Source organism: Gracilinanus agilis, chromosome 2 (assembly GCF_016433145.1).
Source record: "Gracilinanus agilis isolate LMUSP501 chromosome 2, AgileGrace, whole genome shotgun sequence".
Classification (NCBI taxonomy): Eukaryota; Metazoa; Chordata; class Mammalia; order Didelphimorphia; family Didelphidae; genus Gracilinanus; species Gracilinanus agilis.
The window spans coordinates 340,715,950-340,731,775 of NC_058131.1; positions in this window are offsets into that span (position 1 = coordinate 340,715,950).

Below are 15,826 nucleotides of genomic sequence, written 5' to 3' on the forward strand. Positions count from 1 at the left end.
ATTGCTCAATTCTAGCCTTTAGGGACTGGTTTTCGGTTATAATCTTTTGGTTTTCCTTTTCAATCTGGTCATTTCTGGTCTTCAGTTAACTTGCCTCACTTTCCAATTGTGAAATTCTGCCTTTTAAGCTGTTATTTTCTTGCCAGATCTCTTCCATTGTCCTCAACATCTCATTTTTGAACTCTTCAATAGCTTGTGACCAGTTTTCATTGTTTTGGGAAGGTTTGGATACGTGTTTGTCCTCCTCTGTTGTCTGAATTTTCTCTGTGTAAAAGTTGTGGAGTGTTCCAGAGTTTTTCTTCATAATCTTTTTCTTCTGGGGTTCTCAGCTTGCCATTGTTATCCCCGCCCCTTTTCAGCTTTGTCTTCACACTCAGGGTCTGCCTGCCCTTTCTAAGCTCCCAAGGGCTCTGATCTCTTTGTCCTCGGGATCAAGCCTCCTGGTAGTCCCCGGTCTGCCCCTCTGCCCGAGGCTCTTTCAGCAGTCTCAGGGGCTGCTTCCACAGCTGATCTCCCATCTGTAGCAGGTCCCCTCTCAAGGGAGAACCAAAGGCCTTCTACCAAACCACTCAAGCCTAGATTTCTTCTCCTCAGGGTCTAGCTGTGTCCAGTTTGGCAAACCAGTTCAAAATAAAGTATAGAAGTGTGTGAGGTATCCAAGGAGGTCTAGCACTCTGAAGGTTTGCTACATCCTTTACAGGCCTACTCATCCACCTTTGGTGTCCACCTTTCATTCAACTGTTAACTGTGACTCTAAGAATCTGTAATATGAATAGCAGTCACTCCTTGGTGAAATCATCTGAACATATGAGTTAAAATCAGGTTGAGGGTAACTGACAGGTCTTAACCCCATCATTGACTTAGGGTTATGTCTACCCTAGCATTTGAAGACTTCTTCTGGAGAAATGGGCAGAAGGGAACAATTTGTTCCAGTGACTATGAAGGCACCTGAAGCAGGTACTGTGGAGTATCCAGAGTTTGGTCAGACACTGAGGATGTCAAGGTCATCCACTGCATCCCAAACCATTGCCAGTTATTCTGACTTTTGTCTTGCTACTAGACTTGGATGATTGGAAGAGAGAATGAGGCAGACAACTTTGTGCAACTCTGCCTCACTTAATCTAATTCATGTACAAGTGAAGACATTATCATGTCATGTCATTGTTCCTCTTAGAAATGAAGGACAAATAACAAAAGTTAATAAGCAATAACATCTTGATCACTTTCCATATAACCTTTCTATTTTAACTGATTTCAATGGCCTTAAAAATAGTAAAGGCAAAGATCATATAAGACACCTTAAGAGGGTGTGTAGAAAATAGTTCTAAAGCCAAAGGAGTCAAATATCACATCATGGGATTCAAAGCTGGAAAGATCTGTGTGTTCATGGAATTTAGATCAGAAAAGGGGGGCGGTGCAGAGTCAAGAAATCAAATTTTAAAAATGTACCAACCACTTTTGAGTGTAAAAGACAACACAATAGGTCATTTTTCTAGCCCAGAGAAGCTTAGAAAGAGAGAAGGAGAGATTTGGGATGGGAACTTGTAGGAATGTCCATAAGAGTAGCACTTAGTGTCCAGCACCAAGGATTCTTAAGGGGACAGAAGACCTGGTCAGAAAGAAATTCCAATTGACACCTGTGCTAGTGCTGGGCATAGGATCAAGTTCAGTTTTATAGCTTTGTAATCCATTTACCCAGTTCTGAGTCAAAGTTTTAAAGTGGAAAGGAACAATTGTGGTTGAGAGTTAACAGAGGCCCTGCCTGGTTAAGGAACAGAGAATGGATCAGAAGGGCAGTGACCAGATCTCTCTCTGGTTCACACCAATTTGGAAACACTGAAAACTTATCAGCCTCCTGACCTAGCTGTGAAGGTAGCAGAAGGACATAAAAAACTGAAGCCCAGGCCAGTTATCCCCACTTCCCACCTTTGGAGATGAGTAGAGCCTAACTTTAACATAAAGTCCAAAGTCAGGAAATAAACTAAAAAAAAATGGAAAAGCAACAAAAAGAATCTGACCATAAAAATCAACTATGGTGACAGGGAAACTCAATATACAAAATGTAAGGATGGGATTTGTGCAAGGGGAATGGGACAAAAGGAGCCAGAAGAAGGCAGTTGGTGATAGTTACTGACAGTTGAGACCAGAAGGAATTCTTGGAGATTCTCCAGAAAGGAAGGAGAGGAGAGATCTTCTGGCAGAGGACTGGGAGGAGGGAGGAGATGGACATCCCAGCTCAGATCCAGTCGTAAGGGCTTCCTGAGGATCTTTCTTTAGAAATTGGAACCCTGATTTCTGGATCAAAACAATTCCATTGCATCTCACCCATCAAGACTTCAACCATAGAGTTGGCTAAGTTTTTGAACTCCATTTTGGGAGTGATCTCTTAGTCTCCTTCTCCCATTACCCAACCTTGCTGAGAGACCCTTTTTAGTCTAACTTACAATTATAGAAAAGGATAGAAATAGGAAATAGAAATAAAAACAGAGGGAGAAGAGAGCACCCCAATATCCCTCTGCCCTTTGCCCCTTCCCCCAATCCCTGAATTGTGAATAATAAAAGCCATTCATTGGTCAGATAGCATTCCAGAGTGCCTGAGAGACAATGAGGGAGAGAGGAACCACAGCTTGGTCTGGTTGCCTCCATCTTGAAGCCAGACCACTCACTGTGAATTTAACTGATTGGAGGAGGTTAGTGTGAACCCCATCCTTATACAGAATCGGATTGAGGTACTACATGCCTCATCTTATAGGGAAGTCTCTCTCCCAACTCCTGTGAGGTGGCATGACCATCCAGGTCACCCAGTTTTGGAGTGATACCCCCTTAAATCTCCCAGTGTATATTTGGCCCCAGGGTAGAGCTGGAAGAGAGACTCACCACATAGACTCTCTCTCCCTTCTATCAAACATTGGTTACAGGCTCTCTTTATTATTACAGTTTTCTATAATTGTACTTTTGACTGAAAGTGGGTCTCTCAGCAAGGTTGGGTAATGGGACAAGGAGACTAAGAGATTGCTCCCAAAATGGAGTCCAAAAACTTAACTGACTCTATGGTTGAAGTCTTGATGGGTGAGATCCAATGGAATGGCTTTGATCTAGAAATCAGAGCTCCAATTTCCAAAGAAAGATACTCAGGAAGTCCTCAGGACTGGATCTGAGATGGGATGTCCATCTCCTCCCTCCTCCCAGACCTCTGCCAGAAGATCTCTCCTCTCCTTCCTCTCTGGAGAATTTCCCAGAATTCTTTCTGGTCTCAACTGTCAACAACTGTCACCAACTGCCTTCTTTTGGCTCCTTTTGTCCAATCCCCCTTGCACAACTCCCATCCTTACAAAAATCAGAAGACAAAAGACTTGAAAATATCCATAAGTAAAGCCTCAAAGAAAAATACAAATTGGATAAATCTCAACAAAAATTCCTAGGAGAGCTAAAGAAAGAGATTTGAAATATAAGAACAGGATAATGATTTTAAAAATTAAATAAAATAAAATTTAAAAATTGGGGAAAGAAATGAGAATTTCACAAGAAAATTATGAAAAACAATTAAAAATACAAATAAGAGAGCAAAAGAAAATGCTGAATAGAACCAGACGAGAAAAGCGGTATTGGAATTAACATGTTAAATTTGAAATATATATGTTTTAAAAGTTTAAAGTAGATTCACAATTTCATATATGTCCCTTTTTTCTCTTCTATGAATATGGAAATGGTCATGCTTATTAATGCTTTCAAGTTCATAGTAATAAAATAGAAAATTTAAGAAAAAAATTAATAGCTTGGTAAAAAAAATACCAAAATATTGAAGAAAATAACTCCTTAAGCTATTAGAATTGAACAAATAATAAAGAGGTACACAAACTTACTAACAAAAGTAACTCCTTAAACTTTAGAAGTGACCAAATAGAAGTTAATGACTCCATAAGACATTAAGAAATAATAAAGCAAAGTTAAAATACTGAAAAAATAAAAAAAGATTAAATATCACATAAAAAAACAGCTTATCTGGAAAATAAGTCAAGGAGAAATAATTTAAAAATTTTGTAACTACCTCAAAACTATGAGAAAAAGATCCCGAATATTCTATTTCAAAAAATTATAAGGGAGACTCCAGAAAATAAAAACTGAAGGAATTCACTGGTTACTTCCTGAAAAATCCCTAAATTGAAAACTTCTAGGTATACTCTAAACAAAATCTAGAGCACCCAAATCAAGGAGAAAACACTGAAAATAGCCAGAAAGAGATAATTCATATACCACAAAGACAGTCAGGATCATGTAGGATTTAGCTGCTACTGCTATAAAGAAGTAGAAGCTTAATATTCTGTGCCTACCCTTTGACCCAGCTATACCACTGCTGGGTTTGTACTCTCAAAGAGATAATAAGAAAAAAAGACTTGTACAAAAATATTCATAGTTGCATTCTTTGTGAATGCAAAAAATTTGAAAATGAGGGGGTATCCATCAATTGGGGAATGGCTGAATAAATTGTGGTATATGATGGTGATGGAATATTATTTTGCTGAAAGGAATAATGAAATGGAGGAATTCCATATGAACTGGAAAAACCTCCAGGAATTGATGCAGAGTGAAAGGAGCAGAACCAGGAAAACATTGTACACAGAGACTGATATGTTATGACACAATTGAAGGTAATAAATGTTTCTACTAGTAGTAATGCACTGACCCAGGAGAATTCAGAGGAACATATGATCAATCATGTAGTTTGATATGGATATGATTAGGGTTTTGGTGTTAAAAGATCTCTCTACTGCAAATATAAATAACATGGAAATTGGTTTTGAACAATGATACATGCATAACCCAGTGGAAATACTTGTCAGCTTTGGGAGGTGGGGAAGGAAGAGGGGATGTGGATCATGAATCATGTAACCATGGAAAAATATTCTAAATAAAAAAAGAGGAAAAGAAGAATTTGATATTCTGGAAGGCAAAGGAACTAGGTTTACGATAAAGAATAGAAAACTTCTACTGAGGAAAACTGAGTAGAAGATTATGGGAAAAATAGATATTTAATGAAATAGAGGAATATTCTTGATGAAAAGAGCAGGGGTGAATAGAAAATTTAACATTCAAACATTACTCAAAAGAAGTAAGAAACATAAACATGAGTGAGAAATCAAAATGAACTTAACACAGTGAAATTTATATTCCTCTATGGTTAAATGATACATGTAACCCCTATGAACATTATTATTAGGGCAATTTGAAGACATCTCCTTAAAAAGAGGGCATGGGAGTTTTCTATGTTGGAATGATCTCAAAAGAAGAATGGAAGAGTGAGAAAGAGGAATGCACTGGGAAAAGAGAAAAAGGAGAGAAAAGAATGGGGAAAATCATCTCATCTAAAAGAAGCATAAAGGAAGAGTTTTTATAATAGGAGGGAAAAATCAGGGAGCATGGGAGAAGGGTGGGCAATACTTGGACCAGAAACAGAAACTTTATAGATAGTTTTGTTGAATGGCCTCATTTCACAGATGAAAGAATTGAGTCCCAGAAAAACTGAATGAATTTCTCAAAGCCACACAGCTAGGCAGATGGCAGATTCAGAATTCAAACTTATTTCCTGGATTCTAAATCCAGTGTCCTTTCTACTATATTATGTTACAATAACTGTCAATCATGAAATAGTTGGTAGGTTAGTTAATATGTATTAAGGTATTACTTTGTGCCAAGCACTGTTCTAAATACTGAAGATTCAATGAAAGACAAAAGCATTCTCTGATTTCAAGAAACTGAATTGGATAAATATGTGAATGTTAAATCAAAGTTCCTATTATAAGGTATGTGATGCCTACAAAGTTAAAGGTAGATTTTTTTAAAAATCTGAGACAACTATAGTTTATGCAAATGTGGGGTGGAGGAGGGTCTGAATGGGTGGGTGAAGTGTGGGGGTTGTGGGTACAATCATTTTAGGATTCAAATATTTAGAATACCTTACAGAGGGAGTAGGATGGTACTCCCCAGAGACATGTTGGGCCAGGATAATGATGTCATGATAACAAGACTCTTAGAGTGATGGATCTAGTGATTTCTATACCAAATGCTTGCTGGATGGACAGAAGAACATGAAATGAGGCATGGATGTGGAAGTGTGCCCTCTCTGGAAAGAATCATGCATACCCCACTGCCATTCCCCTATATTAGTGCCATTGGGCAAAGCTCCTTTTTCTCCTATGCTAGTTATAAATCTGGGAATGCCACCATTTGAGGCCATTCTGTCATTCTTGGTACATTATAAGAGCCATATGTTTCCACATGATTCTTCTTGGTGCAAGTGAAAACCTGTTTGGAAACAAGGGGCAGAGGCCAGGAGTATCAAAGACCTCCATCAAAATTAAGGAATCCCTATTTTCAAAGACCTATTGAGCATTTTAGAATTATAGTATGATAGCATCACACACTTGGAGCTTAAATATGAGTTCAGTCATCTGACTACCTATATAGTGGTTATTCCATTGTACCATATCTTGTCCTATTTCAAGGATGTCATTTTTCATCCTTTCTTTTCAAAGAAGACTAATGGCAACACAGGATGATGTCTTGATTTTCATGTGAATTGGATTTAAGTGGGGTTGAGTTGCCCAAATTAATCAGCCTCACTCACTTCCAGAGTCATCAATGTCCAGTGGCAAGACAAAAGTCAAAATGACTGGCGATGGCCCAGAAAGCAGTAGATGACCTTAGCAAGTCTAATAATGTCTGACCAAGTTCTAAGCACTCCATGGTGCCTGCTTCAGCCATCGTCACAGGATAGGAATGGACTTAAACTACTAGGAGGGTTGGGGGTGTGCCTGAAGTAATGCTTCAGATTGTGAAGGACCTATTTGTTTGGTTCCCAATATTCAATCAACCAATCATTAAACATTTATTAAGCACCTATTCTGTGCTAGGCAGTGTGGTAAGTACTAGGGCACTATGCCATTATGTTAGTAAAATAAAAGATTGGGAAATGGAGAGGTGTGGAAAAAGAATTGGAGGCATATTTCCAGAAATGACTTATCTTAAACAAATAGTATTGTTGAAACATTAGTTTAAAAAATAAAAAGCAGCAAAAAAACTGAAGGGTTAAGGGGATTCTGTTCATTAGGTTCCTGGCACTTCCTGGAAATGGGGAAATGGGGTTGCAGTTTAAGCCAATTGTACTTCTACTCATGGTTACCCTTGTCCTGGTGCTAAATGCTCCATATTTCCCAGGGATAAAATGAAAACTTGAAATTCACATTGTAAACAAGCTCTGAGTTAACAAATTCTCAGTGGAAAATGGAACCCATTCTGTTGCTTGGCTGGTCAGGGAAGATGTTGTTGTTGTGTCCTTTCAGATATGTCTGATTCTTCAAGGCCCCATTTAAGATTTTCTTGGCAAAAATATTACAGTGGATTTCCATTTTCTTCTCCAGCTCACTTGACAGATGAAGAAACTGAGGCAAACAGTGTTAAGTGACTTGCCTAGGATCACTCAGCTTATAAGTTTTTTGGGCCAGATCTGAAGTCATTGCCTAACTCCAGGCTATGTGCTTTATCTAATACATCATTTAGCTGTCTTCAGTAAGAGGTAAAAAATGTAAATCACTGAACTCTACACTGTAAAATATCTCCATCTAAACATAATGCTCACTGGCCCATGTCCCTGACTGTCTGAGACCTTTATCTTTAGGGGAGGGTTTCCTCTCATTTCCAAAGTCCTTCCCCAATGACTTATCATTTTGATAAAGTTACATCTTGGATTGTCATTGGTAACTGCAGCTGAGTCTTAGGGGATCTAACTCAAGAAGTTTAACTTTTTTTTCATGTTATAGACCCCTTTGGCAGTCCAGTGATGCCTAGTATACCCCTTCTCAGAATTATGTTTTGAAATGCATTAGAGAGAACACATTGTGTTTCAAAGGAAATGTGGAAATAGTTATCACAATTTGTAAAAATAAAAGAAAACAAATTCAGAGACCTCTGGTTAAGAACCAAGGCTAGTAATTCCTACTGAGAGGAAAAGTTTCAAGTAAGTAGGGACTAATCTAAGGTACTGTGGCAAGACTCATCACCAAAAGGCTGACCACCAGGAAATTTATGTTTATTTTTGTTTGGGGGTCACTACAACTCAGGAGAACCATCCCCTAAATAATACATAAAAGGATTGAGGCTGTGACTGAGAAGAAAGAGCCCACTGGAAATTACTAAATTTTTGAAACTGAAGTTATAGGAAAAAATGGAGGAGAGAGGACAGAAATCATTTTTAAGGCATTGCCATCATTTAGGAGATGGCTTATTTCTACTTAAAATTAAAAATATTAAGGATTCCTCAGAGAAAATAATTGCTTTTCTTTTGATATAATTTAGTATAATCAATGTAATTGAACTTCCTTTGTAAATATTTTTATAGTTAAATAAATGAAATCAACACAAAATATAGCACATTTTTAGTTACTCTAAATTTCTTATTGAGTTTCTTTCTTTATCCATTCATTTCCATTTGTATTTTCTTTTAAGTGGTTCTAGTTAGAATTCTTTTAGTTTTACCTTTTTGACCCTCTTGGTAATATTTCATAAACGTCTTTCCAGATATCTTTATATTCCTTATCCTTGTCAATCTTAATTGCATTATAGTATTCCATTACATTAATGTACCATGATTTATTTAGTCATTCTTACTGTTGGGCATTTAGGTTGCTTTTAGTTTTTTGCAATTATGAGTGACATGTATGTGTGTCTGTGTATGTATTGTTGAGGGATGGGAAAGCGTTGGTTAGTATTGCGATATATCATGCAGGAAATTCCCAGGAGAGAAATTCCTTTCAGCAATGCATACCCACCAGTCTTCTATGGTTTTTGATGCAAAATATCCTAGAGTTAAAGTAGAAAGGCATGTTAAAGGCCCTCTCCCTCATTTTATGGTTGAAGAAATTTAGTCTGAGAGAAATTAAGTGACTTGCTGCAAGCGACTGCAAGTCACTAAGGTAGAAAGTGACAGAAGAATTTGAATGCCCCCCAAATTCAGCAGTCTTTCTTTTCACCACTCTGCCTTTCATGTCCTAAAGAGTTACTTGGTTGCATAGAGAAGGTATGACTTCCCCACATTTGTGTAACTAACATGTTTCAATAGCTAGGTCTTCCTTACCCCAAGGCTAGCTCTTTATACTCCATGATACTGGTTCTCAGTGTTAGATAAAGTTGCTATCCAAACTTTAAATAGATATAACCCTTCTTTATAAAAAAAATTAACAATTTTGGGGGCACCTGGGTGGCTTAGTGGATTAAGAGTCAGGTTCAGATATAGGAGGTCCTAGGTTCAAAACTGGCCTCAGACACTTCCTAGATGTGTAACCCTGGACAAATTACTTAACCCCCATTGCCTAGCCCTTACCAGTCTTTTGCCTTAGAACTAATAAACAATATTGATTCTAAGATGGAAGGTAAGGGTTTAACAGCAACAAAAAAATTAATACTTTCAACCCCAACAATGTAATTATTTGGTTAAAATATGTGATTATTTTTGTAACTTTTTAGTCCAAACTATCTAATAGTTTCCCAAAAAAGATATTCTTAGCTTTCAATTACAATTTTGGTTTTTTGTACATTTTTATTTGGCCTATTCAAACATACTTCAAATTTCAGTGATATTTTATTTCCTTGTTGGGGTTATCCTCTCCACCGCTACAGAGCACAATATTCTTCTCCTTATATTCTCTGTCTTAGTCTGATTGAGCCATCAGTCAATCTTAAACTATCACTTTAGCTGGTCCAATGAAGAACTCCTAAGTCTCTTGCTCAGTTGGTGCTTGGATGGCGCCATTTGGTAGGTAAGTCCTGCCGTTGTCTATAGTTGGAGGCATAGCCCTCAGAATTCAGGATCAGGTTGTATCAGAGGAATGCTTTGAGAAGAGTACATGTGAAAGCCAATTTTTTTTTGTCCCTACCAACAACTCCTACAATGATTGAAAAGCATGCCAGGCAAGGAAATTTCTGACATGATATGAAAAATGAGGTTTACATTACACACATAAGTATGATTCACACAAAACGTGTAACTGTTCAATTTATTTATTTGTAAGTGACCTGGAGAAGAGGAAGCTTAGATATGAAAATCAGCTCACACAACATAAACATGGGGCATAGCAATAGCCTCTGACTGAAAAGGAATGTAAACATGGTGACTGATGTGCACCCTCAAAGACAGTAACACCAGGCAGCAGGAGGCAACAGCACAGCTTGGGCTAAGCGTGGCTGAGGAAATGTCCACAAGGGCAGACTTTTGGTAAATCTTTGGGTTACTACAGAGGCAAACAGGGTTAAGTGATTTGCTCAGGGTCCCATAGCTAGTAAATAACTGAGTTCAGAAGTGGACTCAGGAATATAATTTCCTTGACTCCAGGCCCAGCATTCTATTCATATCCTTTTTTTGAAAAACAAAGGACAAACAACTGTAAATCCGAATGTTTTGGATGCCATCTGACTCAAGAGAATAATGAAATGTCAGAACTGAAAAGATCATTAAGTATCATCTAATTCAACCTCCTCATTTTAGAGGAAAGGAAACTGAGGCCTAAAAGGACACAATGATTTGCCTAAGATCACAAACTAGTAAGTGGCAGAACCAGGATTCAAACGACACTTTTCTGACTCCAAATTGCTCTTTATAGGGAGAAGCAAAAAGTCTCTCTAGAATGTGTCCAGATCTTACCCCTCTGAATTTTTTTGTCATCGTATTTCAGCTAGCTTCCCATTGCTACTGTGGTCCCCTTCTCTCATTGGTGAGTTCCTCCCAGAATCTTCATTTTGAAGAAGGGCTCAGGTAAGTTATCCTTCATTCTATGGCCTTTTCAATTAGGAGGCAGGAGAGATTACCTTGCTACCTCACCAAGACACCCTCACCAGTGTTTCAGCTCCCTGTAATGTGCTATCTTTTCCCATTAGCTCTTTGAGCACAAGGACTGTCTTTCTTTTTGCTTATATTTGTATCCTGAGCTCTTAGTACAATACCTGGTACATAGTAAACACTAAGCAAAAGCTTGTTGACTTGGCATAACCAAGCAGCTTACCAATACATTTCTGAAGGAAGTGTTTCTTCTTTTGGAAAAATGTCTTTGGCATCTATTATAAGGAAGAGCCTCAGGGGGGATGGAAAGAGAAGAGAAGGTAGAGAATTCAAATTGCAAAAGATCAGAAAACAATTGTTTAAAAATTGCTTCTACATGTAACTGAAAAAATAATAAGAGTTGGTAAACAAATTAATTAATTAAAATGGTGGTGCCCATCTCTAATGTGCTAAAAGAAAGTTGACTTATTAGTCCTCCCCTAGTCAAAAATCACATTCTGTCAAGGCTTCTGACCTCAGCTACACAATGAAAGGTACAAAGTTCTTAGTTATTCAGTTCTCCCAGAAGCATCTGTTCCTTTAAAACAGGGGTCAGCAATCTTTTTGGCCATGAGAGCCATAAATACCACATTTTTAAAAATGTAATTTCGTGAGAGCCGTACAGTGCTCCTGTAACAGTGCCTGAAAAAAACTGACTTTATGGCTCCTGCAGAAAGAACCATACGTTGCCAACCCCTGGTTTAAAAGAAGAAATTTGCTTATTTTAATGGCTCCCAAAAGAGTAGAATTAAACAACATGACAGAAATATCCAGGAAGTTTATATAACAAGGGGAAGATATTTGAGGGCAAGTGCTCACCACATTAGCAAGGGAATCTGCCCCAGGCTTCTCTCCTGTCAGCTGTGCCTACTTTTCTTGGTTTCCTCAACTCTTGAGCTTCTGAGCCCATTAATAATTAAGTCCTTTAAGGATATGTGATGGCATTGGTCTAGATTCTCTCTCCCATCAATGCAGGTCACAGGACCTCTATACTCTAGTAAGTGTACTGTCTTTGTGGATTTCTATAGCAATTAAAAAAAAATTCTGCTCTGAAGAGCAGCTAGGTGAATAGCCAACCAGGTCTGGAGATGGGAGGTCCTATATTCGTATATGGCCTCAGATACTTCCTAGTTGTGTGACCCTGAGCAAATCACTTAATCCCCATTGCCTCACCCTAACTACTCTTCTGCCTTGGTATTCATTCTAAGGCAGAAGGTAAGAGTTTAAAAAAGATCCTGCTGTGATTATCTCATTGTAGTGCTGACTCTCTTAATTTCAATATATACTCCCTTAGACATCAGCAGTAAATTCTAACATCAGGCCTATATACAAAGTCTTTCTATTAGTCAATTAGAATTTATTACGCAAGAACTCTATGTAAGTTTCAGGGGAGACAAATACATACAAAAGTGGTATAGTCCCTGCCCGCAAGAGGTCTACATTTTATGAAATCTTCATAAGTAATTACATACAAGATATAGATACAGTGATTCATTGAGGGAAAGAGTTAAAGAATCAGGCATGGTCTCTTGAAGGATGTGGAACTTGGGATTTCAAGAAATTACATTAGGCTAGTGATGGGCAACCTTTTGAGCTTGGTGTGTCAAAATTTGCCAAAAAACTAAGCATAGCTTGGGTGGTGTGTCACTTCGAGAAAAAAAAAACACAACATAATTTCACAATATCTATAGTTTAAATAACAAAAATGCATAATTGTAATATATAACTGTATTTAATAAACCAAAATAGGTAAATTAATATAGGTAGAATTGTCATCTATAGGGCACAGACTGTCTACTCTACACTACAGCAAATGTTTCATCTTTGGCATGCAAATCCATACTTCTCTGTATGCGACCGCCTACAAACACATGTGTCATTGAAAATGGCCTCACATGTCAGTGCTGACACGTGTATCATAGGTTTACCATCACTGCACTAGAGAGTGCTTTCCAGGATATAAGGCAAACTCTAATTTTATTCAGAATCATTTCCTTAGCAGCAGCTGTAGGAATTCACTCTATTGGGCCTGGGAATATTGGGGAGGGGAACTCTTTTTATAAAAGGACTATCTGATACTTGGGTCTTCATGAATTGGAATAGTTTTTTTATGGGTGAAGAAATTCTTGTCCCTGGATATTAGTCACCAGTTGAAGTCACTGCTGAGTGGAGTCAGCATCATATTTATCATCATTAAAAATAACTTCTCCAGGTAGCATAAAAACAAACAGCATAATTTTAGAATTTAGCATTAAGAAGTATACAGGACAAAATTTTCTCTCTCTTCTTCTTCTTCTTCTTCTTCTTCTCTCTCTCTCTCTCTCTCTCTCTCTCTCTCTCTCTCTCCCCCCACCACCTCTCTTTTATGAATCATCACCAACATAAATGGAATTATATAATCCAAGACATAGAACTAGAAAGAACTTTGGTGATCATCTGGTCCAATCACAATTCTCTCCCTCTATCCTAGGGATATGCAAACTGAATCCAAGAAATTTAAAGTAACATTTTAAAATCAGATGGATAGTAAAAGGTAGAATTGAGATTAGAATTTTGGATCTGTGACTTCAAGGTCAGTATTCTTTCCCATGGCATTAGATAGACTGACAGTGGAAAAGAGACGGGATCAGACTAAATTCAGAATTGTTTCCGTGCTTTCAGTGATGACAAGCCAACTAAAAGCATATCTTTACAATACCAATATTTTTCCTTGGATGCTGCAGTTTAGTGACTCACAGGATACTGTGGCCTTAGAAGAATCACAATTTCAGGTAGTAATTTCCATTATCAAAAAGTAATGAAAAAATACAAATAATAAAAAGAATGGTGGATGTAAATAGACTTTGTGATATAGCCAATGATTACAAGAAGTAATATTAATGTCATAGAAATAGAATCACAATTACCTTGGATGATAGTAATTGAATTCAATAAATTCAATAAATTTAATTCAACAAACATTTTTTAATCAACCAACATTCATTTATTAAATATTTTCTAGGTACTGATCACTGTAATAGGAGCTAGGGAAACAAAGGCAAAAGTAGGATAGTTCCTGCTTTCAAGAAGCTTACATTCTAAAGGAGAGAACATGCTTGTATACAAACATATATCTATGTACCACACACACACGGCATCTAAGTGGTACAGTGGATAGGGTGCCAGAATTGAAGTCAGAAAGATTCATCTTCATGTGTTCAAATTTTGCTTAGACACTAACAATGTGGCCCTGGACAAATCAACTAACCCTGCTTGCCTCAGTTTCCTGTTCTATAAAATGAGATGGAGTAGGAAATGCAAACCACTCCAATATCTTTGACAAGAAAACCTTATGACTGAAACGACTGACCAATAACAACAAAACACACACACACACACACACACACACACACACGTATATGTGTATATAAAAGGGGCATCTGAAAAACTTCATGCTGAAGGTAGCAATTAAGCTGAGCAGTAAAGGAAAAGAGATTTTAACATGTAGAGGTGTGGAAGGTATACATTACAAGAACTGAGAATAGTCATCACAAAAGTGTGGGAATGAGAAATGAAGTACTGTGTAGAAGAAGAAAAGGATAATAAGGGCAGTTTGACTGACATAAGTATGAAGAGTAATGTAGTAATGTGTAATGTGGACAGAAAGGTAGGTAGGAGCCAAGTCATGAAGGGTGCTAAATGCCAAACAGAAGAATTTCTATTTGATCCTAGAGGTAATCTTCATTGAGAATAGTGACACGATCAGATCCATGCATTAGAAAATTACTGGCAGCTGTATAGAGGGTGGATTAAATGCAAGCTGGGCTAGGCTGGAATTAAAAGACAAACAGGAAAGAGACTTCACCCCAAAGAGCTTTCATCCTTCTGAGGGATTACAACAGCTGTAAAGGTTGCACACAAGCACACAGGTAAGTGAACGCCCAATAATTTAGAGGCAGAGAAAGGGCTAAAGAGGGATGGGGTGGAGAAAATAATGAAAGTGGCACTTGCTGCTGTACTTTGAAAGGAGCTAGGGATTCTATGGGATGGGGAGGGAAAGCATCCCACATAAGGGGACCAAAAGCTTGCGCCAATATCTGAAGCAGCAGCACATACTATGAACCATGCAGTGGCTTTGGATATAGGACAGGGTCTGTCTTCAACAGCCACTTCTGTTATTCAATTCAAGGAAGCAGTTACAACAAAAGATGTTCTATAAAAGATGTTTAGGAAATATAAGATCAGAGAGAATGGTTGTAGCTAGAGGGAAGAAGTCATAGATATAGTCTGAAAGTTACACTGATATTCAAGGAAAATGATTGGAGGAAGGCCTCCAATGCATTAGGTACATATTCGATTGAACATAAGGGATATGAATATATGCATATGCAGGTGCATGAGTACACACACACACACACACACACACACACACACACTCAGGATCAAAAGGGTCATTATCTGTACCTGGGCAGGAAATATCCACATTATTAGTAACATAGTTACATAAAATGTTAAAGTAAAAAATAAATAAATACTATTCTAAGACCAACCCTTATAAAGCAAGCATTCCATCAGGGAGAGGTAGCACATCTCTGAAAGGGAAGAGTCCTGGCTTTTTAATCAAAGGCTTCCACTTCTTCCTGAGTGACCTTAAGTCAGTCACTTAGTATCTCTAGTCCTCAGTTTTCTCAACAGAAAATGATGGAGTTTTATTAAGGTCCCTTTTCTAAAATCCCTTCCAAATCCAAATCTATGATTCAATATTTCTTGATAATCTATAAAAAAAACAAAAACTTTTGGCACAGTACATTGGTTGTAACCTACCCATGTATATTCAGCCTTTACAATGCAGGGCTGATCAATAATTGTTAGAGGGGGAAATTATAGAGTCCAATTGATAGGAAGGAAGGAAGGAAGGAAGGAAGGAAGGAAGGAAGGAAGGAAGGAAGGAAGGAAGGAAGGAAGGAAGAAAGGAAGGAA